General features: G+C 44.9%; 1 long non-coding RNA gene across 1 annotated transcript; it reads right to left on the bottom strand.

Annotated features, from left to right (window-relative positions):
* Nucleotides 1–2,665: 2,665 nt before the first annotated feature.
* On the bottom strand, nt 2,666–18,490 carry LOC106149395. Its single transcript, XR_001235551.1, has 3 exons — nt 18,390–18,490; nt 17,980–18,088; nt 2,666–2,818 (listed from the first exon to the last, which is right to left on the bottom strand). It is a non-coding gene; the product is annotated as an uncharacterized LOC106149395 (long non-coding RNA).
* Nucleotides 18,491–23,332: the final 4,842 nt, after the last annotated feature.

The raw sequence follows: 23,332 nt of genomic DNA, 5'->3' as shown, positions 1-23,332 counted from the left end.
ACGACTGCCCACAGCAGTAACCTGCTTCATAACACCCTTTACTTGTTCCTTCCCATCTCTGTCTCACTTTCCTATGTTTCCTAGAATCACATCCCAGGGAGATTACCTGGGCTCCAACACTTATCTCAGGATCCCCTTCTAAGGGAATTCTAGTTAATCCCTATCCCTAGGCACTAGTATAACCTGTTCCTCCTGTGCTATATCACAGTGCTTACTCAAGAACTCAAATCCAAGATCATATTATATTTTGGATTTTATTACAGAATATTTAGGGCACAATATCATAGACTGTAAAAGGTCTTTTTCTGACCATGGTAAATCCAATCCTGTAATTCAAACTGGGTATTCCTCTGGGACTTCAGACTAAATTAGGCCTGAAGCTTCAATAAATCATCAGCATCTGCAAACCCATTTCAGTCAACATAAACTATAACAGAGTTTTTGGAGATAGGATTGTAAAATGGTACAATCACTTTGGAAAACAGTCTAGCGGTTCCCCCAAAGGTTAAACACAGAGTTGCTATACGATACAGAAATTCTACTCCTAGATCTAAAGAGAATTGAATTCTCTGATTCTGATAGAGATTAAAATTAAAATCTGATAGAGATTAAATTCTACTCCTAGATCTAAAGAGAATTTCAATTCCAAGAGAATTGAAAATGTATGTCCACACAAACACTTGCACATGAATGTGTTAGCAGCAGAATTCGTAAGAGCAGAAACAACCCAAATGTCCATCACCTCAGCTGATGAAGAAACAAAGTGTGCACATCCATACAATGAAATTACTCATCCACAAAAGGAACGAAATACTGATGCATGCTACAATATGAACTTTGAAAACATACTAAGTGAAAGAAACTAATCACAAAGGACCACTTATTATATAATTTCACCCACATGAAATATTCAGAATTGGCAGATTCATAGAGACAGAAAGTAATTCGCAATTGCCAGAGATGTATGAGGAATGACTGCTAGTAGACGGGAGGATTCTTTGGAAGAGGGATAAAAGTGTTCTAAAAGTAGGCAGTGGTGATAACTGTGCGGCTTAGTGAGTGTAGCAGACCACTATAGTGTGGCTTTGTGCAAGATACATTTTGTTGTGTGTGAATTCTATCTCAAACTGAGAGACAGAGAGGGATTGTAAGATTATACGTATTTCTCGAGTCCCCAAGGAAAGTAAACCTCCAAATATTCTACAACTTTCTAACTTTCCTGAAATATCTCTTCAACCCCATGTCGCAGTCTCAGAAGAAAGTGACTGGAAGGTTGTAGTTTTGGTGGTGGCAAAGCTACATCCAAGCAGAGCTGGGTCTGAAAGCGGCCGTGGGCACAGCAAAAGGGCCCAGAGCAGACCCGGCTCTGGATCTCAGTGCAGCTACTTGCTGGTCCTAGTACCTCAGGAGGCTGCGCCTGGAGGCAGAGTTTTGTAAATATTCAGTGAGATGCACTCAATTTAAATGTCTACCTCAGCCAGGCAAAAGTAAGTCTTATTACAGCAACATCTGAAGGAGGTTTCTCATTTATATGCTTTCACGGCAGCTGAATCTTCATAGCCACGGGCCAGCTGGCTCAGATGTCCTTCTGTAATGATGGGGGGCAGACTGTACTATGGGATAAATGTCCCAGCTGAAACTGGGATTGAAATTTAATCCCAATTGGGAGGTATTAAGAGTTAGGACCAGGTGGGGTCCTTAAAATATAATTAGGTCATGCAGGCTCTGCTCTCACGCAGGGAGTAATCCATTCATGAATTCATGGGTTCACTGGTTAATGAATTATCTTGAGAGTGGGTCTACTATGCAAGTCAGTCTGGCTCTATCTCTTATACACACCCCTCCCCCCATGTGATGCCCTGTGCTGCCTTAAGACTTTACAGAGCGTCTCCACCACCAAGAAGGTCCTTACCAGCAAGAAGGCCCTAGCCAAATGTGGATCCTTGACCTTGGAACTCCTAGTCTCCAGATCCATGAGTTTAATAAGCCCTTATTCTTTATAAATTACCCAGTCTCTGGTACTCAGTTATAGTAACAGACATTGGACTAAGATAATCTCTTTATCCCAGAATCTCTTAGGGTCACCAAAGAATTCATTCAAAGGAATGAGATCATTCCCTGGGGCAGAACAAAGCATGCAGTTAAGTTCAACATTTTGGTCTTTAATCAACTATAAAAGTCTTGAATAAAGTCTAACATCACCCCCCCCTTTACAGAAGAAAAAATAGAGTCTCAGAGAAACTGAATGACTAACTCAAGATCACACAAGTAGGAACTCATATTACTGGAGCTTGAGCCCACATCTCCAGCCATGTTCCATACACATAGCAGAAGTGAGGCAGAGAGGCTCAAAGAAGCCAGGATGGGGGAAAAACAGGAGCACACCAGAGCTACTTCCTGTACCAGGAAAGCAGTGAATGTAGCTATCAGAGAAGGACCTTGGAGGGAAATGTAGAATGACCAACTATTCAAATTGGGACCAAAGAGCAGGATGACTTCTTCTATAATCCATATCATAGCCCTACTCCATGTAGCTCATAGGTACATATGTGCAAAAGAGGAAACAAGGCTGGAGAGCTGTTTTGACCTGCCCAGGTACACAGCTGGTACACTGGAAAGGCAGAATTTGAACCCAGGCCTATACAACCCCAAGTCCTACACTCTTTGCCCTGTGGTACCCACCTGGTAGTCAACTCAAAACAAAACCACTTACCTTTAAAAATCTTTGTGCTGAACTTATACAGATGAGGTAGGACAGCTTGAAATGTGGCCCCAAAAGTAGTGGTTGCTCCTTCACTTACATCTCATTTGCTCATAGCTATAAAATGGAAAGAAAACCCATTCTACAGATCTGCTATGAGGAGAAATGAGCCTGGTTTACATAAAACACATGGCAGGTGCCTGGTGTATCCCACAGATAGTCTAAATGTTGACTCTTTTCTCTTAGTATGAAGGCTGGTAGTCCAAGGTCAACAGCTTGTTTCTCATTGCAAGTAAAAAGACAGAGACCCATGGGTAGTTAAGGCACACAGAATTACAAGACAGGGTGGCCAGGGTCTTAAACAATACCCCATCCTATCCAGTAGGTAAAGATTTCATAAACTGAGGTTCATAAAGAGGCCCATGGTCATCCAGCAAGACAGCTTCATTGCTCAGAGAAAAAGCTATTCTATATTTCCAAGTTTTCCCCCTAAATACAGAGGGTCAATAAACAATTCCTCCTCCAGTAATCCTCGGCAACTCTTCATAAAGACACTTCTCTGGCATAAAGCTAAATTGCCTAAATATGGCTAACTCTTGGATAATGCTGGTTAATCCTGGCTAATGTTTAATTCTCTAAAGCATCTTTTCCCATCAATAAACTTTTTGTGGGAAACTCTCATTTGCCTTGTGTTTCTTATGGAAATGTGATTTGTACATACATCCTCCCTGCATAAATATTTAGCTCATCATTGTGCAGCATAAATTCCCTGCAAATTAGGTGGAAATCAGCCTCAGCTGACAGAAGCATCTATACTCATCCAAGGGGAAAAATCATTATTATTTAGAACTTATTAAGCCCTGACAGTAAGAACTAGATGGACCCGGAAACTTCAATAAACGTTGGATACAAATATATACCAACTGTTTGAGCTCCGATTGCTCTTACAATTTCCACCTGCCAGGAGGAAAAAAAAGGTAGAGGTAAGAAAATGCATTGAAAGTTGGTTCTACCAATTATAAACTGTTTCAACCAAAGTCAGTCTCTACATTCTTCATCTACAAAACGGGTCTAAGCACATCTATTTTACAGAGTTTGTATTATCAAGATTAAATGAGATCACATGTGTAAAGTACCTACCATGAAACTTAGTACATACTAGTTGGTCACATGTTCATTTCTAACAAACATATGAACCTAATTCAGTGAGACATGGACTTGATAGCTGACAGGTTGGTTATAGTTATGTCCCACTTTCCCATGCCATGAACATAGTTATCTCTAATCTCAACTATGTTTTATTTGAAGGCTGCAGATAATCCTGCCAGTCTGACATAAAATTAAGCAGTGAATGGCAGGCCAAATGGGAAAGAACACTTCCAGGAGCTGCTCTCCACAAAGACTAAGAGAGTCAGTGTATAAATATCCCACCTCCTCAGCTCTTGTAAGGGAGCTCTCCGAGGCATATGTTTTGCATTATTTCCCCAAATTCCTCCACAGGATTAAACCATCCTGCTTGCTGGCTCAATAACACAGGTTGATGGCTCCTTTCCTTCCCTTTTTCATTGAACTTGTGTGATCTTGAAGAGGTTCAGAGTATGCCATCCCACCATACGCCACTCCGACGTCAGGGTTGTTTTGAATTAAGAAAAAGTAAGCATAGGATGAGCTCTGTGCCATCCACAATCTGTCTGAAAGCAGAACGTAAATTCCCTTATGAAGGTGTCTCCCACTCCTGTGCCAGGAAGTGGTAACAGCCTTAGCACCAGAGACGAGAAGGCACGAGACACAGTTAACACACACTAACTTTACTAACCAGCCCATACTTGCCATTACTTTCCCCCTATATTTGTCTGCTCATAACTTGTAGCTCCTAGAAACTCAGAGTCCTTTTCCTCTGCCTGATCATGTCTCTATAGATGAACTGTTCTTTGTTCGGGTCCTATGGAAGCTCAAACTCTGACTACCCCTGAGCTACTCATCACTTGGTCTCCCAAACACACACCAATGGACGAATTCATAAACCTGTGTTTGTTTTCTCTTGTTAAATGTCCTTTGTCAGGACCACAGTTGAAGATGTAGGGGCATGGAGAGGGAGTTTTCCTCCTCTGCAACATCCACTTGCAAAGTAAATTTCCTCGACTTGAATGCCTATCTCAGTGCCTAAAAGAACTCTAAGTTGATTATGGGCCAGCTTCTCAATGCTGTGCTTGAAACTTAGGATCAAATCAATATGATGTGGAAATAAAAACAGCTCCCACTCCCCAAAGGCAGACCCTATAAAGCTGCAGCACCACAGACCAAACAGCATATCGGACACTTCCTCTTTCTCTTTAATTCAGCGTGAAAAGATGATCCTCCCATCTGCCCCATTCATCCCTGCTGCAACACCAAGAATGGCTTCATCCTCACACTCATCCTCCCAAGCCTGCACACCATCCTCACTTTTTCCCTTTGTCTTCCCCGCTCCCCCACCCAACTTTTCAGCCATTCATCAAGTCCTGCCAATCTAACCTCCTCTCATCCCTCTAACTGGTAACCCAAGCAAGACAATCCTCATCTGTGGCTTGGACCTTTGCAGTAGCTTCCCCCGTGTTGTCACACACCCACCTTGACCCCACCACAACCCCTTCCATGCCACAGCCAGAGGAACAGCTAATGAGAGCAGCAGTCAGCATTTAGTGAGCACTTACTCTGCACCAGGCGCTGTCTGATCCTATCACTCCTTAAAATCTTCACTGGTACCTTGTGGTCCTTAAAATAAAACTCTCAACTCCTTGCTTGAGCCTACAAGGCCCTAAATGATCTGGTGTTCTCTTTTGTCCACCGCTCCTTTTCTTCCTATTTTCCCTACTGCATCTAAGTCTACAAGTCCTCTATTTGAACAGCGGTGTAGGTCAGCTTTCCACTTTAATTCTTCCACGGAAGGCTGACCTTTGAGCATCATTCGTGCTTACTCCCCACCCCACCCTCATTCCTACCATTGTCTCCCCAGGCTGTACTCAAAGCTTCCTTCTGAAGGCCCTGGGATGAGTGTAGAGCATTGTCCTGTCCATCCTCTTTCACAGCCCAGAGGTTCTGTAGAGCAAGAACTCTCAGCCATCACAGAGGCCTGCCAAAGAGCCCAACACACAGTAGGTGCTCAATAAATGTGTGTTGAGTTAATTAAGGAGGCCATCCAGTCTTAATCACAAACACTCAGGATGCTCCCTTCAAACCACCTTCCCCCAGGGAACCCATGGTTGATTGGACAATGACTTCAGCGCTGGAACAAATCACCCACAGGCGCTCAATAAACCTATTCAGTGAAGGCTGCCAACAAAAGAGCTGATTGCATGGCTTTGACCCTGAAAGTAATTACATGCACCAGCATCCATCTGCCCGTGGGGTAGCCTGGAGGGGGGGCGGGGCTCACCTCCATGCAGCTCTATCTTCTAAATAAACTTAAAAGAGCACATGTTGTCGTTTCCCTCAGGACCCCTGGATCATTGGGGCTTGTTAGAAATCAAACAGAGGCCAGGTAAAAGGTGTACTCTGCGCATGTAGATTTCTTCCAGCCCCAGCAGGGCTCCTTATTCATCTCCATCAGAGACCAAACACTGAGAGCCCCGACTTCCTGAGAACGCCATGGGACAGCTTCCTCCTCTCCCTAGGGCCCCTAACTGTTCGCTCTGTTCTCAACCCAGCATCTTCACTGCTTCACATCAGCCAACCCATAAGTCATCCGTGCTGCTTCATCCACCTGCCGATCCATCTATCCGTCTGTTCTTTTTTCTTTTTTTCTCTTTCTTTCTTTCTTTCTTTCTCTCTTCCTGTAGCACTTACTGAATCCATGCTAGAAGCAAGCAGTCACTGCTAGGTTTTCACTAATGAACAAGAAAGGCATGACCCCTGACCTCAGAGAGCTCATAGTCTAGAAAAGGAAATGGATGGTAACTTAATGTAGTGACACAGATATTGATGTTATTTGAAAATGAAATACATCTAGTGTTTGTTGGACCTTTGCCAGGACCTCAGGGGGAAAACATAGCCTGTGAGGGGAATCACTGACCAGGAAGTGCTTAACTTCCCCTAAGTTTGACTGCATTTTAGACAGGTTTATTCCTTACTAGGAGGGCCCTGGCCTCCGTTTTCTTAAAGCATTTACTTTGGAAATCTACTGATTTAACTTTTCAGGAAATAAAGTTCCTTGGAGACGTCACTGTTCTTCCAGTCTCTGGCGGTTTTACAACCCAGGAATGCCCTTCTCAAGGACCTGAGAACCATCCTTTTGCAATGTAGTCATCAATAGGTAACACCCCTCTCTCCCAGTCTCTGCGGAAGGGTAGAAACTTCACTTCAGTAAGTGCCAACCAGCAAACACGGATGGCCTAATCACGTGGACCAATCTCTCCCTCGGTGTCCTCCAGGGCTTTTCTCCCAGCTCACCCAGAGCTGGGAAACCCATGTGCCTTTTGTTTCAGTAAACTGGAGTTCAGGCAACGATCCACAACCTTCCTTGCTTGCCAGAATGCATTGTCCTGTGTACTTTGTCTTCAGCATTATACAGGAGTAAAAAAACAAATAAAAAGAAAATGGATCTTGCCACTTTTATGGATGCAAATTAAAACTTGCAAAACTTGAGTAAAGGCTGGGAAAGAAAACTGAGGGGTAGGACAAGACTAACTCAGGTAGCAAGGGGATGGAGGGATAGCTCTCTGAGAAGTAATGGCTATGCTAGGAAAAGTGTCCAGGCAGAAGAGCTATTATGCATAAAAATGCTCTTAGCTCAAACATTCAGAAACATTGAGTCTCTGTGCCCACGATGTCTTATTAATTTGCACATGTGGCACTTTTTATCTCTTACCAAAGCATAGCTCCAACTTCGTGCAGCCTCAGCTCAATAACCCTCCCTGAATCCCGGAGGCCTCTGTCCAAAGACCACAGCTCTTCATCTCCTCAGCCTGATGGAAAAGACTGTATTTAGTTTGTTTCCCTCTTACCTGTCCAGCCACATGGAAAGCAAATGATACACAAGTCTTCTTGGATGTGACAGAGGAAGGGGCCTTCTTGCAGGGGAAATTGGTAGCCACACGGAAGTGTGGATGCAAAGCCCTCATACAACTGAGAGTTTATTTCTACAGTTAAAGCACTGATAAGAGAAAACACTGTTCTTTCCAACTGTATCAAAAAGCTAGCTCTTTTGCCTTATTCACTACCACAAAGACCTCAAGCAATCAGGATAATGCACAAGGTCAGTCTTCAGTGAGTTTATTTCTCAAACCAAAGACCTACCAGGTGCCTGGTTGTCTCCTGGGACATTACTAGCCATGGAGGCCCCTCCACTTCCAACACACCAGTTGCCTTCACCCAGTCTGAACCCATGCACCCCATCCCCACCGCTGTTCCTCCCAACTCTCCTGATGGTGAAGGACCCTCTGAGTCAGCTTTGTGTTAGGGATGGAAGAGGGGTCTTAATGCTACTACATTTGGACTCCCCAGAATGCCTAATTCCACCTCCCTGCATGATTCCTGGAGAAGCCCTTATCACAGAGGGGTCACCAGATAGGAGATACCCTATTCTTCAGTGATGAATGGGACCTCTCCCTGCTCCACACAGTACATAAGTTGGAGGATGCAAGGCTGGAGCACAACTGGTGGATACTCTACTTCTCTTAAAGTTCCAGAAACTTTAAATGTGCCAGCAGGGAGGGAATGCTGGCTTCAGAGCACCTCCTCTGGCAGGAAAGAGAGATCTTCATGCATGGCCCAACTACGGCCTCACTCTCAAATCTTTGTGATCCAGTCACTATCCTGACCTGTGAATAATCACATGATCAGAGAGACTGGAGCACCAGGAGGAGTGAAAATACCCATCACCTCTGACCACTCTTTGCCAGCCTGCTAACCTTGAGCACAGAATTGTCTCGGTTGATCTTCTAGGTTCCTGGGCCACGCTCTGTAGCCCAGGGCCAAACCTCCCACCTCATCTCCTCACCCCCAATGCTCCTTCCTTCATACCTAAGACCAGGGCTGGCTTAGGCCTTTGAGCTCCGGGCAGAGGCCCAAATACCCATCTCCTGCCTTCTCCAGGTGAGGAGCTCCCTAAAGCCAGGCCCACAGCCCAGCAACCTCTTCGCCTAGACTCTTGCTTCCAGGGTAAGCTCTATCTGCACCCTGTCAAGGGCAATGAGTTACTGTGGAGATAGGAGGAGGAATTTTTTCCCTTAAATTCAATTAAGCCACATGCTGACTCTGATACTTTCTCCACTATCTAAGGCAGCAGGTGCCTTTGCAATTACTTCCCCTCTGCTGAGGTTGCATGTCGCCTGTGGTCTCCGGGAGAGAGAGATGAGGTTGTAGAATCACAGGGTGATGTGATGAGGGGAGGGACAGGCCAAGGAGACCAGAGGACTGGCTGGGGAGCACCTGAGAGAAAAAGAAGCCAGGAATGCAAGTAGCATAACATGGCCTGGGGCAAACTACACCAAAGAATGGCTGAGATGTGACACTCAGCTGCCTGCAAAGGTCTTCAAAGCAAGGAAATATGGCTTGATGTGGGCTTCCCAAAACCAGATCTAGAGAAAGGGGTCTGGATACAGGTTATTGACTAGGGAGGAGCACAGCAAAGCAGTGGGAGAAATGACAAGGTAATGTGGAAAATGGACACAGCCAGCATTAATGACAGGGGTGTCCCTGTGGGCCACAGGGCTCAGTTCCACCTACAACTGTCTAGGAGACTCTTAGTTATTTTGCTGTTGCTGAGACAAAATACCCAATGCCCAAAGGGGAAAGGGTTATTTGGCTTACAGTTCATAGTGGTTTCAGTCCATGGTTGGTTGGCTCCAAGGCAGGGTGGCACATGGCAAAGAGGCATCGCAGAGAACAATTTATACCACACAGAAAACAGCAAAAGCAAGCAAAGGCAAGACAAGCCTCTTTGTGTCCCTTATATTGTATCGAGGCTATTGGAATTAGGGTAGTGCCAAACCAATTAGTGGATTGATTTTAGTAATCACCCACCCTTAACCCCAGCATCCCACACTCAAGACATTCAGGCACCTCTGAAAAAGCCCCACTCGTGACCACATGAGGTTTTGGGGGAATATCTAGACCCAAACCATAACAGAGACTGTGGGGAACACAACTGAAAATGTCCCCAAGGGCAAAAAAGCCAGGTATTGATTCACCATTGCAGGCTAACTGGTGGCCCTCAAAAAGACATATCCATGTCATAACCCGTGGAACTTATAGATGTGTTCATATTTGAAAGAAAGGATCTTTGTTAATATAATTAAAGATCTTCAAGTGAGATGATCCTGGATAGCCTGGTGGGTCTTAAATCCTATAGCAGGAGGCACACAGGGAGGACTAGAAAAGGCCATGAGAAGTGGGAGGACAAAAATTGGAGTGATGCAGCACAAGCCAAGAAACTCCAGAAACCACCAGGAGCTGGAAGAGGAAGGAAGGATTCTCCCTGTGAACCTTCAAAGGAGTGTGACACATTGATTTCAGACCTCTGGCCTCTTGGACTGTGAAAGAATAAATTTGTAAACCACCTGCTTTGTGGTCATTTGTTACAGCAGCCACAGGACACTGATGAATCTACCAATCCCCATCTTTTCTGGGCTAACAGTTACTCCTGGAATCCTTAACTTCCCAGCATTGCCAGCCTATGCTAACAAAATCCAAGCCCACCCCAACAGCCAGAGAAGGACCTCAGGCATAGAGATACTTGTGCTTGCACTACGAAGCCACTGGATTTATCTGTGGCAATTTGTTACAGAAGCAATGAGAAATTCACACATTTACATTTACAAGTTTAAAGGTTGAAGCTGACTCATAGGTTGTGAGGTTCCTATTGTCAGAAGCTTCTATGAACTCAATTTTCTTTCCTATGGTACAGCCTAATGTTTTTGAGATGCTACAACTTAAATATCTCTAATCTGAAAAGTGAAATCTAAGAATGCTCCCAAATCTGAAACTTTTTGAGTGTCAACTTGATACTCAAGAGGTTTCAGATTTTTTGACACTTTGGGGATTTGAGATTTTTAGATTAGGGATCTTCTACCAGTAAAGTCTATATAAAAATCCCCAAATCCAAGAAACTGCAATCTGAAACATTTGTGATCCCAAGAATTTTGGATGAGGGGTAATCAGCTTGTAATTGATGCTGTCTTTTTCCTCCTTGTAGCTCCGCTCTTGCTTTCTCTCTTACCTCTGTCTACCCTAATTTAAGCCACCAAGCCTCCGAACACACTGCCCGGGAGATGGGTAGGCTGCAACTTGTGAGAAAACAGAAACAAAGACATCTTCCTGATTTAGGTCTCCACAAGGCTGTGCTCTTGGAAAACATTAAAATATTTGCAAAGAATAAGGCCTGCATGACCTTCTCCACCCCTATAGCCAGAACTAGTGAATTTCTCCCAGGCCTAAGAAGGAGAACTACAGATATCCAGTGAGAAAAGGGTCTAGACCTCCAGGAGGCAGCCAGAGTCTGCAAGGAAAAAGCTGATGGGGAGTTCAGACAAAGGGGCTGGCACCTCAGCTGTAATGTAGTGTTTAAGAGTGAACCAGCCAGACCAGTGGGCTCCAAGAGCTGTGAGAGGCAGCTTCAGCCCTGCCCCCAACCAAGGAGTCCCATGAGGAGGGGCTCCAGGGGTCATCAGCAACAGACATCGCTGTTCCCAGACCCAGTTCCTCCTGAGGACCGCTAGCAGCAGGGTGGGCACACAAGAGGGCAGCCAGGAGCTCTGTGAATACCAGGGGCCACTGGAGAGGGGTGTTAATGCCAGCAAGAGGCCCAGAAGGGGCTAAAGCCAGACAATCCCCTTGAGGGTAAGATGTGGGTCTCACCTCAGATGCTGGGGAGGCTCCAGGTCACATTAGTAACAAATGGTAGTAAATTTAAGTGTGTAATAATAAGCACAGTTTTAGAGTTTTTGTATCATTAGCAGAATTAGATAATTAAAAATCTAAACCAGCAATAATAAGCCCTCCCTGTATGGGCCACCCTGTGCATTGTAAGAGATGTGAGCATAAAAGGCCCTTCACGAGACCAATCAGTGCATTCCCAGAAGGAAGGACTGTTTTACACCCCCTACTGGTGAAATTATTTCTAGTAATAACTGTAGAATGATCAGTAATAATCATTACTTTCCTGATTTGTTCTTTAGTTTTCAAGCAATTAGCAATTATAAAGGAGAAATCTCAGTGTTACATATATTGCTCAGGTTCAGTTAAATATGGACTCTACAAACCAAAATTTTCACCTACCAAACAAAAATATTACAGTTTACAGTCTATTTCATTGTTTTCAATTTTAAGTAAAGCTGAGCACAGTGCACACTTATAGCTTAAGCTGCTCAGGAGGATGAGGCAGGAGGATTGTTTGAGGCCATCTGGGGCAATTCAGCTAGACCCTGAAGAAAGAAGAAGGAAAGAAAGAAAGAAAGAAAGAAAGAAAGAAAGAAAGAAAGAAAGAAAGAAAGAAAGAAAGAAAGAAAAAAGAAAGAAAGAAAATTTTACGCACATATAAGATCTACAAGACTGTGTTTACAGTTCAGTAGTAGAGAACTTCCCTGGCATGTGAAAGCCAAAGAAATGGAAATTTTAATCACAACATAAAAACTCCAAGTGGTCATATAGAATGATAGAAAATCACATCCGGTTTATTCACTGTTTAGCTGCTGTACCATCACTGCTGATATTGGATTGACTGTTTGATCCAAGAATATATAGTACTGTAGGGCTGAGTGACCTGAACTGAGCCCAAAGCAAGCTTGAATGATTCTGAATCATTGGAAACTAACTTTCAAACTGAACACAAGTTGCTGAGCCTACAGGTATAGAGGGATGTCTATATAATAAGGACATTTTTGAATTAACTTCCATACAAAATACAATGTGTATTAAAAGAATAAATGAATAATATATGCATATTATTAAAACTCCAAAAAACCCACAACAATTCAGATCTTAGATCAGCTAAACATTGGATAGCACAATATTTTACCATTCACATATTTAGAATAGCCAGTGCACAGTGATAATTAAAAAAAAAGACTGACTTTGTTGGGTTTTATTATTGCTTCAAATTCTCTAAAGATAGTCCCTCCTGCTACTGTGCCCAGGGCAGTGACCATTCCTCAGTACCCTACTGGTGACAAGGACCATTTCCGTTCTTCAAAGGAAATCATTCTTTTCTTAAAAAGTGAATGGTTCACGTTTATTTAATGTGTGTCATGTATGTATCAGACACGGTTTAAGAGCTTTATAAGTACTAGCTCATTTAATTTTCACAATAAGCAGTAGCAGTCTATTATTACTACAGTTTTACAGATGAGAAAGTTGAATCTTTCAAAAGCTTATATGGCCAGGGATATAGCTCAGCAGTATGAGTGTCTGCCTGGCAAGTACAAGGTCTTGAGTTCAATTCCCAGTACCGGAAAAAAAAAAAAGCTGATATGATGGATGTGGAAGCATAGTGGGTCTTCCGTATTCATGGACTCCAGATCAGAAGATTCAACCAATCTTGGATTAAAAATATTTTTATAAAACACTGCATCTGTACTGAGCATGTGCAGACCTTTCCTTCTTTTTATCATTCCCTAAACATACAGTATAAAACTATTGACTACTGATATTGTATTTGGTATCATAAGAAACCTAGAGTTGATTTAAATTATGTGGGATGATTGCATAATTTAAGTAAATACTATGCCATTTTCTTTAAGACACTTGATTGTGTGTGTGTGTGTGAGAGAGAGAGAGAGAGAGAGACAGAGAGACAGAGAGAGCCTAGGGACTGAGCCCAGGGCCTTCACACTGAGTTACATCCCCAAACCTTCTTTAACTTTTTATTTTGAGACAGGGTCTCTCCAACTCGCCCAGGCTGAGAATGAACTTGTGATTCTCCTCCTTCAGTCTTCAAGAGTGTTGGAATCACAGGTGTGCACCACCACACCAGCAAAAAGACTTGAATATCCGAAAATCTTCGTACCACTGAGGCACCCTGGAACCAAAGCCCCATGAATACCAGGATGTGACTATACTTTGGAAGCTATAAGTGTAGTACAAATGTTACTAAAGTTAGCAGTAAAAAATAAAAAATAAAGTTAGCACTGACCACAGTGAAAATTGAATGCATTTAGTCACCACAACAGACCAGAAATATGAGGTAGAAAAATGAAGGGAGAGGTTAATGTGATTATGAACAACCTGTACAAAATATCACAGCCAAATTCAGCAGTGCCAACATCGTGTTATCAAAATGGAGCCTATAAAGACAGCCAAGTGGTGTGACCATGTTTCCCCATCCAGGCAGCCAGCTGCCAGAGAAGCATCTGAGCTCACAGTCATGAATAGGCAACTAAGCCACCACAGAGAAATGACCCATGCATTCACCAGCCCCCTGGAAACCCAGAAGGGTGGGGACTCTCCCAGAGCCAGGTTTCATAAGGATTGCTGGCAGAGGACAGAAATGTGAGAGACAATGCCAGGCGTGGTGGCGCATGCCTGTAATCCCAGCACTCAGGAGGCTGAGGCAGGAGGATCATTGTGAGTTCGAGACCAGCCTGGGCTACAAAGTGAGCTCAAGGCCAGCCTGAACTGCAGAGCAAAACCCTATCTCAAAAAGACCAAAAAAAAAGAAAAAAAAGAAAAGAAAAAGAAAGAAAGAAAGGTGAGACAGCAGCCATACAGGTGTCCACAGAGATGCCCACTAGTTGAATCACAAGTTCAATGCTCACCCTTGAGGTAAGAAAGATGTTGTGGAAAATCCACGAACCCTCCCAAAACAGCCAGATAATCAAAAGAATAAAGGTACTCTTTGCAAAAGCACATTTAGTGAACACATAAGGTTTAGGCTGACTGCTTCCATATTTCCCATTGTCTTCTATTTATTTAATATTCAGCTCCTAAAACCATTCTCCGCCCACTCACGTGTAGACACAGTTAGTTTGCTAGGATGGTGTGTGAAGAGGCTGCCACCAAAACGACCAGCACTAGAAACCCCAGGCTACCTGCAGTTGGTCCTAGAAGCATCTTAACAATCCTAGACAGGACCCCTCCTATAGGGTCATGCCGGCCACTTTCCATCCAGTGTCAGAGTGGTCTTACAACTTCTGCTTGCACAAATGCAAAGACAGGACACTCGCTGCTGCTTGAAGGAACATGTGGACATTTCGGAAGATCCTCAGCCAACCCCTCCCTGCTGCACTGGTCTCTCGGCTAGGACCATCTTTCAAAGACTGTCTTCAGTGAAGCCCAGGAACACGACCCCTCCTCCCCAATCAAAATTAACCCCCACGTTGCCTTTGCCCTTGTTTATAGCATGAGCAACTACCTGTGTTCAGCTTGTTTTGTTACTGTCTCCTCCACTGAACTATGAGCTCCTTAAAGGCATAAACTGAGTTTTCTCCCAATACCTGACCCAAATAGATAAAATCCTTTTGTTAAAAATGGAATTCTTAAACCGCGCATGGTGGTGCATGCCTGTAATCCCAGCACTTGGGAGGCTGAGGGACGAGGATCATTGCGAACCTGAGGCCAGCCTGAACTGCAGAGCTAGACCCTGTCTCAAAAAAGACCAAAAAAATGAAATTCTTTAACAACACCTACCAAGCTTCCTCTGCCGCCTAACTGCTGAACACGCCTCTCAGAGCATCAGCCAACCCTCCAATGGCCTCACCCCAGATGCAGTTCTTAGCATTTCCAAACCCATGGAGGTGGGGCTGAAAGCAACGGTTTCAGCATCCCAGGTCAACTTTCTTATCCAGCCCTCTATCCCTGCAGTTCTCAAACACAGTCATGCATCATGGTCATGGTCATGGTCATGGTCATGGTCTCATCCCATCCTTTACCTCTCAGTTCTCAGACACGGTCATGAAGCCCTCTGTGGGGTTTAAAACAGATTTCTGGACCCTCCTCCGTGTTTCTAATTCTGTGGGTCTGGGAGGGATTTGAGAGTTTGCTCTTCTAACACATCCTCAGGGCTGCTGATGTCTCCTGTCCTGAAACCACATGTCGAAAACCACGGTAGCAAAGTACTTCCCTGATGATAGTTTTTGAAGCATATTCCTAGCCACAGGGCTGAATTTCACACGGGACAGGATGGACATAGAGAGCTTGGGCGATTGTCTGCCTTTTCTTACCACCCAAGAAGTCCACAGCTATTTCAAGCAACATCCAGGGCCCTGTCCTTGGAGGCACATGAAGAAGCTCCAAGCCCATCAAACTCAGCATCTCCACTCTTTGTCTAACCTCCGCCTATACAGAATGCTCACTCCTTATCAACTCAGACTATCTGGTCTTCAGTTATTCCTTGCATTGAGTAACTCCCCACCTCCTACCTAGGACTGCCAGATAAAATTCAAATTCAGTTTGAATTTCACATAAATAACGAATAATTTTTTAGTACGTCTCATTCCAAGATAGTTATTTTTATTTGCTAACTCTGGCAATTCTACATTCCTACCCATGAGGGCTCCAGGTGCTGGAGCCAAATTCCTGCCAACATGCAGGCAGGCAGTTGAGCCTCTGTCTCAACTAAGCTACATCCTCTCCTTCGAAAAAACCATTCTAGCCAAAATCAAGAGCAGAAAGAGCCTCAAGGAATACACTTTGTCAGAGCTGCATGAAAGTCTGGCTTTACAGCTAGACCAAAGCTTGTCCTTGTCAGGAAAATGATCTTCCACAAGGCTCTCCAGCCACAAGCCTCCTTGCCCTTGAGGCAGATTCATGCCGGAGCCCCACCTGCTCAACCATTCACAGCCACACAGTAGGGAAATGTTAGATCCACAACTGAAATCCACTTCTGCTTCCCATGCTGGAGCCTCTTCATTTCAAGAGCTATCTACTAAAAGGTAACCCCAGGACCCTAGCGCAGGTGCTAGGTGGTGGGCAAGTCTTGTCATTGCCAATTCCAAATACCATGTACAGAAGCATCCTATATATGTCATATTTGTCCCTCTTAGAAATCCCCTGGCCTAAACAGAGACCAGAGAGGGGAGGCATCTTACCACTTCAAGTTGAGAGCAGAGCTGCACAAGACTTTCACTCTACTGACCTCTACTCAGACCTCATCCCACCCTATTGGGACATCTTCTAAACAAAAGGAACTACTGGTGAATTAAAACCACAGAGGCACCTCATTTTTCTCCCGTGACACTAGCAACAATACAAACTTCTAACATCAAGCATTGGAGAGGATATCTGCTATGGCTTGTGACTAGATGCCCCTCCAAAGCCTCATGCACTCATACGGCTGGCTTTTTGGAGGAAGCTGGGTCTAGGATGTGTGATCCTGGGATTAAGGATGCGTGATTACTAACTTAACCCATTAGGTGGCTAAGTATATTTCAGGGTGTGGATAATGGGAAAGCCCCTCTCCTCCAGGTATGAGTGGCACCACCCAAAAGGTGGGTAGCCTGAAAGGGATAAAAGGGAGAGGCGTCTGCTGCTGCTGTTTGCTGCTTGCTGCTTTGTTGTCTTCTACCTTCCCTGCCACACCATGGACTGTTTCTCCTCTGCAATGCCCCTCATCCATGCCACCCTACCTGGGAGCCAACCGACTATGGACTGAAACCTCTCACAAACTGTGAGCTGAAATAAATTCTTCCCCCTTTAACTTGTGGTATTGGTTGTTCTGTCTCAGCAATGAGAAAAGTAACTAAGACAATGTCACAGTGTTGTACTCCTCTTTGCTGACGGGTGTGTGGGGGGGGAATATACATGTAAATCACCAGAGTGACTTTGGAGAGCCATTGGTAATACTTAGTAAAACTGCAAGTGCACATACCATGCAACCTAATAGTTCCACTCCTGGTGACACATCCCCACAGAAAGTCCAGAGCGCAGTGAAATCCAGAGCAAAGATGTTGACTGCAGACTTGTTTGTCCTGGTGAAAACTCAGAAATAGCCCAAATATGCAACAAGATGGAAATGAGAAACAAGACGTGGTCTATCCACATGACAGAATACCTTGCAGCAGATAACATGAATAGATTAGAGCGAAATGTGTCAACAAGAATAGAGGTAAAAGCGGCCTTACGGGGAAAAGCAAGATGTAAAGGAATACAGAGCAAAGCTATAAATGTTGAAGGCATTCCCACAAAACAATACTATGTACTTATTATTTGTCACATATATGCATGTGTGAAAAAATAAATGGTTTGCAAAAAAGTTAGTTTAAAAGACAAGCTGCTCATGAAAGTCATGATAGTGCAGACTCTAGAAAGGGGTAAAGATTAAAATTTGAGACTGTCAGTCAAAGACTACATCATCTATAATGTTTTACCTCTTTTATGAAGCACATAATTGAAGTAAAAGTAACATTTTCATAGTTGTCACCCCAAGTGTGGACATGTCGATTTGTTACTTTTGTATTTTTCTTTTGTTTTAACTTCCTAAAAAAAGAAAAAGACAGAAAAGCTATTCTGAGGTGCTGACCTCTGAGGTCCCCAGAGCATACATGACTAACCAAATGGTGTTTCTCAGATTTTAATAATTCATAGTCTGAGTAGAGGCGCAAGTGTGGGAAACGCTCCATCCTTATGGGAGTGCGTACGAGCGCATCCAACACAGGCTAAAACATCACTCCTTCTATTCTCACTAGAGATGACCTGGGGTTTGAGCGAAAAGGGAGAGGGCTTAATGCACTGAACACTTCTCTCAATCTACTTTAGAGAGGTGGAGGGGAACTCTCACCTGTTTCAATAATTCACCAGAATCTCAGCGTGACAAGGTGAAGAACCTTCCAGAGGCATGGCTGCAAGTCCAGCAACAACTCTGGCCAGCATTAGGTGAGAGCTCATCGCAAGAATAACTTCGTCCTGAGATTAGTAAGAAGAACATAATCCCTTATGATTATGAGAGGCAAAACCCAAATGTGCAACAAGTCACATGCAAATCCTGTGAAAACGGACACTTTTCAGTGGAAGAGTCTGTTCTTAGCATGTAGAAGGCTCTGGACTCAATCTCTAACATGGCAGAGAAAATGTGGATCCTTCAGCAGGTCTGGGGGAGGGAAGGTGGGCTGGGGTTACTGAAATGCTGCATTTCCACCAAGATGCCAGATGTTACAGATACTACTGGTCCCCCGTCGATACTTGGAATAGCAACTCTCTGCACTGTTTACTGGCCACCACTTGGTCCTTCTGCTTCCCCATCTTACTTAAAAATAAAAACACAAATATCATTGATGATATCTGAGAACATTAGTGTCAGGAGAACCTGGAATATCTAACTTGTCTGTCCTAGGGAGAGCAGCTGGGGACCTTCATCAAAGGTCACGGGTTTTGCAAAGCAAGTGAAAGAGAAAGGCTCAGAACAAAAAGCAGAGCTGAGTAACAATCCAGCCCAGCTTTCAGGATTTCTCAGACTCAGGATTCACACACAGTGCTAGAATGGGGAAAGTCCCAGGCAAACCAGAAGATGTTGGTCACCCTAGCAAAACTCAGCTTGGAAGACTAATCTGTTGCCACAGAAATGGGAATGTGATTTTCTTTGGGAAGGAGGCAGGGGGATGGGGAAGCTGACTGGAAAGATGCCAGAAGTTATTGATGTTGTTGGACCACAGACCACACTTCCTGAGGAGGAATGTCCTGTGGGAGAATATATATGTTGGTCACAGAGGTGTACACAAGAGATAGAATTTATCACACTTACGATCTGTGCATTTTATATATGTAAATTATACCTCAGCGAAAATATCTAAAACAAAACCAACCTGGCTCACCAGCTTTACTAAGCTCTAATCTAAATTTTGGCATCACGGGCCTACAGGAAACTGTAGAGAGGAAAAACTGAATCTGACTATCTGGCCCAGGTGTGCATCCTTTTCATGTGCAGTGGCCACACCCCAGTAACCATGGCTCTTCTGGGAAACTTCGACTTGCCTCACTTAATAATGCACCCTTCTTTACAGGGAGAAGTCTAATTATGAGGGGGTCAGAGAGGAGAAGGTGTTCTTCTCCCTTCATAGCGGCCATCTTAGAAGGGTTGTGTAATTACTGAGAGGCTATGTGGGAGGTGGAAATGTCACCAAACCCTGTCCTTGGAACTGTTCCTTAAGGCTGTCCCTCCCAGCTCTGCTTACTCTATGGCCACTCCTTGCCCTGCACTGTGGGAACAGCTGCCAGAGGCCACAGACCTCAACACGCCACACAACCACCTGGAGACATCACAGAGCACAGAGCTTCCGATCCAGCAGGGTTGGGTAGGACTCGGAGATATGAATTCCTAACAAGGCCACAGGTGACACTGCTGGCCCAAAGACCACACTTTGAGAACGATCAAGGCAGACTCTCAACAAATATTTGCTAGGTAGATAAATAACCAGCTCTAGAAGCGGAGTCCTGCTGGGACTCTTGTCCTAATTCAGCAGCTCTCTTACTGGGAGATAGTTTTTAGGCGAACCGTTCTCACATTCGGAGACCCAGCTTACTCATTTGTAAAGTAGGATAATAGGGAACTCAGAACTACGGGGTATGTCCAAGAATGTTTTCTTGAGAACCTTTGGAACCTATTACTGCCTGGAAGCCCTCCAAATCCATGACCCACTCCCCAAATGCGTAAGAATTTAACACCCTCTGGACTCCTGCAACCATAATCACTCACGGGACTCTTGAAAAGCATATTGCATCATGTGGGAGGGCGTATACGTTCTCTCAACTTGCTCAAGTATTCAGACCCTGTGCTCCATTCCAGGGCTTCTGAGATGGGGGAAGATAGTCACTCCCAGGCTAGTGGGACACAGATATGGCGGTCAATGTAGGGACAGAGCACAGAGCTCAGAGCTCAGCGTCACCAGCTCTGCTGGGGAAGATTCCTGTTGGAAGACTGAAGGATGAGCAAGAGTCCCTCTGGTGTGCACTGCCGTGGGCTTCCCCGAGAGGCCCATAAACACCCCAGCTTAGGGACCCGCCCTCCTCCTGGGAGCACAGGTGTGTGCATACAACAGATGCTCAAAAACGTGTAATCACTGACTTAATAGGTCTGGCTCCTGCAGTGCCTCCTGGGAGCAGTGTCTTGTCTGACCGCAGCCCAAGAAATCAAAAAAGAACATTCAATACCTTCCCTGCTCTAAGGAACAAGACCAATATTTGTTTACACAGCGTTGCAGGCAACCGCCTCCTGTGTGTCAATGGAGAATTTCCTAGTTAGAGCAGAAGTAAAGGGGAAAAGGCTCCCTACTCATGTGAAGATTTGCCTCCATCTTAGCCAACATCTGGCTGCGACCTGCCCCACTGAGGCCGCTCCTGGGCCACTGGCCCTGATCATTGTCTCCCTGAAGCCTGGGGTCCCAAACAGTTCTTGCATATTAAAACCCCTAAACCTCATTCTTGATGAACCTTGGAAATAAATGGAGGAAAGAGAGCTCTTTTGGAATCAAGCAGACTGGCCTAAGGTTAAGACCGAGCAGTGGCATTTATGACCCATGGGATCCAAGTCAGTTATTTCACCCATTGGCCTCAACTTTCCCATCTGTGAAATGGTAAAAAAAAAAACTGGCCATCTCTCAAGAGAGCCAGCAAAATTAAAAGAGGGCAGGTTTGGTAAAGAGCCTGCCTCCAGTTTATAGCCATTGTCGCTGCCTCTGTCTCTCCCGCTGCCATATGAAGAGCCAAGGTGATTCAACAGGAGCCTCCTTTGGGTTCCCTTCCTGCCCTCCCCTTGCTGCCTTCTGTAAGGCCAAGCAAGCACTGGAAAGCAGGTTTGTGAAGGTCCAAGTCCTCTCAGCTCTTCTTGCCATGACTCAACCTTGGCAGTGAGGTTGGAAGTCTCACAAGCAGAGCCTGTTCCCCGACATTTCAGATCAAGAGTAATTCACATACTTCTCAGCTGCATGAGGCCGGCATCCATGGCTCAGGAACTTTGGGGCTGCCCCTATCTTGTTTTCAAGGGCCTTACTCATTTCTCACAGGGGATAGCACTTTGCAGAACACCTCATATGCCTGATCTTATTTGATCTGCTCACCAATCCTGCCAAGGAGGAAATGAACATTCAGACCAAATCAATGGCCCAAGATGACCTAGTGGGTAAGTGGCAGAGCTGGGATTTGAACTAGGACTCCTTGGCTCACAAGCCTCACTTCTTGTCACCCATTAACGATGCAAATAGGGATAACACCTCTGTTCCCTTAGCTATCAGATCTGTCCTCAGCATGAGACAAGAGCTAGGTCAGCCCCTGGACAATGCTCTGGGAATCTTCAGCATCCACTGTTTGTGCAGTCCAGCTGGTGGGGGAGACCAGAGCACCCCACACTGAAACCCACCCCCAGATAAGCCTCCCTGGACAGGTTCCTGACCCCACTACCACAGGACAGCTCCTCCGGTCACTGACCCTGGGACAGCTGTGTTCTACCAGGCTCAGCTCTGGGGCTGATTGGCAGACAGAGCTGGACTGACACCCCAGACAGATCTCCAGCATGAATGCCACTAGCAGAGGCACCAAGAACAGAATCCACCACACCTGCCCTTGCCTCCTGACGTCCTCTAGCCTGACCCACCTTCCTCCATTCCACTCTTTCCCAGACCTCTGCCTAGAAAACTCACCTCCATGTCCAACCACTTCCCCCAAAGGTCAGCATCTCTACCTTGTCTCAACCAAATCTCTCTGGTCCCCAGAACTCCCACTCCCTTGCAGCCCACTCCAGCTGAGCTTCCCCTCCCCCATGTATATACCTTAAGGTCCGAATGAGCAGTAGGCATCCTCTTTGCTCCTGCATAAGGCAGGCTCACTTCAGGTCAAGCCATCTCTTCAAACCCTCCTCCTCACCATCCTCCTCCTGAAGACCTTCCCCCTACCTAGGGCTCAATTTCTTTCCCCACCCTAATTAAGTCCTGGAACCTCTGGAGCAGGGATACTCAACCTCAGCACTATCAACACTAAGCCAGATCATTCTTTGTGGAAGAGGCCATTTTATGTCCTGTAGGATGTTTAGCAGCTTCCCTGGCCTCTAACCATTAGATGCCAGCACCACCACATACCCTCGGTGTGACAACCAAAAATGTTTCCAGGCACTGTCCAATGTCCTGCAGAGACACAAAACACTCGTGGTTGAAAAGAAACTGGTCTAGAACAACATCAACATCCACTGGGACCCCAGGTCCAGTACCGTTGATGTCCACCAGACTGCATCCTTCTCTTGGTATGGTTGCTTGCCTTCTGCACTGCCAGTGTCACCCAGGATGCAGAAGGAAGGGCAAGTCTGAATCTAGGCAGACTGATTCCAGGCCCAAGGTTTAACTCACTTCACTCAACCATCACCCAGTGTGTCTCCCTCACGGTGCACAACAATCTGTAACTGAATTATCTGTTAACATTTCATCCTATTCTCCAGTGTCCTTGCTGCATCCTCTCCTAGGACATAAACTCTTGAAGGCAGTAACTCCTCTACTTTCCTACTGTGCTATCCCTGACCCTAATGACATACCTGGCACAGAAAACAGGTATGGACTCAAGTGAAATAAATCAGACACGTGTTTAAATATCACATTGTTTCTCTGGTGTGAGAAGCTGAAAGGGTAAATAAGGACCAAAATATGTAATAGATATTGTGAAATAGGAAACGATGTTCAAATGGGAAGGGGAACAATGGAGAGATGGGAGTAGGAAGGAAGGGAAAGGAAAAGAAAAGAAAAGAAA

This window comes from Chinchilla lanigera, unplaced genomic scaffold, assembly GCF_000276665.1.
Source record: "Chinchilla lanigera isolate Chin_1 unplaced genomic scaffold, ChiLan1.0 scaffold00044, whole genome shotgun sequence".
Taxonomy (NCBI): domain Eukaryota; kingdom Metazoa; phylum Chordata; class Mammalia; order Rodentia; family Chinchillidae; genus Chinchilla; species Chinchilla lanigera.
The sequence above is the reverse complement of the archived record's forward strand: the minus strand, read 5'-3'. Positions and strand labels throughout refer to the sequence as shown.